Here is a 2,902-nt window from a genome sequence, read left to right on the forward strand (position 1 = left end):
AAAATTGACGAATACAATTGGGGGAAGGGAAGAGCGAGGGGAGCACAGCTGCTTGTGGGAAATCGGTCCTTCTGTATACAAGATCCTCTGTGAGAAAGGCAGAAGAACTTTGTGCCACAACAACCACCGTTAATTTGGGGGAGAAATTCCGTCTTTGATCTAGTACCTAATGACCACAGCTGTGTCCTTCGTGCTCACCTACCACATCAGTAAACACAATGGTTGAGTCCGTGTGCTGGCATCAGTTCTCCAGCCAATCCACCAAAACAGCTGCTGGGGATAACATAATGAAGCTGACACAGAGGCTTGACTCACTCCTAACCATTGAAGGTGTGGAGGTGACAGGCATTGCCATGGGTCCTGGCTTGGATCCAGATGGCAGTGAAACAAGGAGAAATGAGAGGTGTGTTTTGCTTGGGGTAACAAAGTACTGGGAGACAGCCCTGTTGTCAGCTCCACACTCTAGTTTCTTCCTACAACATAAAACAGCCCCTTTCCCCCCATTTACACCATTTATATGTTTCCTTTCTCCCCAGTGGGTACCCAAGTGGCTTACATTCTCCTCCTCCCTCTATTTTATCCTCACAACAACCCTGTGAGGTAGGTTGGACTGAGAATGTGTGACTGGCCCAAGTTCATCTGGCAAGTTTCCATGGCAGGGTAGCTATTTGAACCTGGGTCTCCCAGGTCCTAATCTGACACCTTAACCTCTACACCACACTGGCTTTACACATGATCAGTAAATTACTTCCTTCTGTACTGTGCCTAGTGACTATGCTTTGTGTTCCTTCAGTAGGAATTGTTTACTGTACTTTTAATGCAGTCAGGTGTATCTCAAACAGTACCTGAACACTGCATAAAGGCACAAACAGTCCTTGTTTTCCTTTTGCCGGCTTCTCCTGTGTATTGACTAATTTAGAGAGACACTACCTTGCTCACAGTTGGAGGAAGGAGGATGAAATCCATGCCTCTGCTCAGGAGTTTGGAGATCCCCAGTGCAGGGATCCTAGAATGTCCTCATTAACTTTTCAAAGCCTCCAGATTTGGTGGGATCACGGCAGCCAGTTGTAAATTATGTATGTGAAATCAATGATTCCTTCCAAGCAGCACAGAGAGACGGTGAGATTTTGCATTCGCTTTCCGTGCTGGCCTGTTGCTGCTGCCAAGAGTTCAATGTACTGTTATGAAAATCCACCGCCACCCCCCAAAAAAGAGAGAAGGAAGCTTTTGAAATGCAGTTTTTAATTCATTTTCCCTTTGATGTCAGACTTCTTTTTAAAAAATACAGTCTCTGTCTCTGTCTTTACTTTGATTTGTCCTTATTCATCTTTATGGTGAAGTACCAGCTTCACCTCTGCAGCCACGAGAGAGCACAGATTCGGACCATCTTATCCTCTCTGTTCTTTAAGATCTCTGGAACAGCTAGATTTGAGTCCAGTAGCACCTTAGAGACCGACACGATTTTCAAGATATAAGCTTTCAAGAGGCAGAGCTCCCTTTGTCAGATACAAATCTCTGAGTCCTGATATTCCAGTTAGAGGGCAGGAGGGGTGTTGCAAAGAAGGGGCTCATGATGCAAAGATACAATACAGATTTGGGGTGGGTCATCACCAATACGCAGATGGCCAAGTGTGCTGTTTACCATCTTTGAATGGTTAGCCAGCTACAGCCTCTCCTAGGCAGAAAAGATTGGACCACAGTGGTGCATGCCCAATAGCATCTAGATTAGATGACAACAATGCATTCTACATGGGGCTCCTCTTGAGAAGTGTTCAGAAACTTCAGCTGGTGCAGAATGCTACCCCCAGTATGTTGACTGGAGTGCAGGCCCATAGCCAGGATTTCCCCCCCAGGGGGCATGTTGGGTCACAGGCTGCTAATTACATCAAATAAGATCACAAAATTTCATGGTTGGGGGTTAACTTTTATACCCAAAAAAGGTTGTGGTAGGGACTTGGCATACTGCCCCATCTTTTCTGCCATTTACCGGTTAAAGGCTCAGGCTCCCTGGTGACTGCTTGCTAATCACATTGAAGTTCCAGAATCCATTTGGACTCCACGGCAACCCCCCCCTTCTTGGTGTGCTTTAAAGGGGCCCGGTGAGCCTGACGGCCCCGTGGCACCAGCCTGCATCCATGGCAGGGGCTGGCTGTACTCTGTTCGGCAGTGGCTGCTGCAAGTGCGGGGGCAGCAGCAGTGAGTCCTGTGATAGGTACCACCAGCCTTCCTGGCTTGGACATGGAATCGGGCATATTACACATGACAGAGGTCATCCAGTGCAAACTATTCAACAAACCCAAATGCCAAATCACAGGAGAAGAAAGAACAATATGTGTACCTATGACAGTAATGTGCCCACAATTATACAATGTTACTCAAAACATATGAATGTCACAGCATTTGGGAGATAATAATATTAGCAAGATGAACTCCTGGGTACAGCTCATTTTGACAAAAATTAAGTTACGTTTTCCAGTATATCTGACCAAAACCTGCAAAAATTACTGGAAACCAGAAAAACAGCCCATATGTTGTCACACAAACAGTTGTGTCTTACATAGATGAGAGTTTATTCAAAATGAATTACTATTGCTACAGACAAGAGATATAGACCATTTCCACAGTAGTGAAATTCCCCGCATTGATATTTTTAAAACTCCGCATTATGTGAAACTAGCAGAAAAGCCCGTTGTGAAACTGATACAACGGGATCTAGAAAGATGTGGTCTGTAACGAATGCATAGGCTGGATGGTGGTAAGGTAAACAGTAGTGGGTGAGTGTGGGAGGGGGGTGGGTGGGGAAACGGTGGCGGCGGCCGGAGGCCTCTGCATCCTGTTGCCAGCCCTGGAGTGAGTGGGGGGGAAGGGACCCGGCCTCCAGTTGCCGGCCCAGGAGTGGGTG

This window comes from Gekko japonicus, unplaced genomic scaffold (genome assembly GCF_001447785.1).
Source record: "Gekko japonicus isolate JY-2015 unplaced genomic scaffold, Gekko_japonicus_V1.1 scaffold1354, whole genome shotgun sequence".
Classification (NCBI taxonomy): domain Eukaryota; kingdom Metazoa; phylum Chordata; class Lepidosauria; order Squamata; family Gekkonidae; genus Gekko; species Gekko japonicus.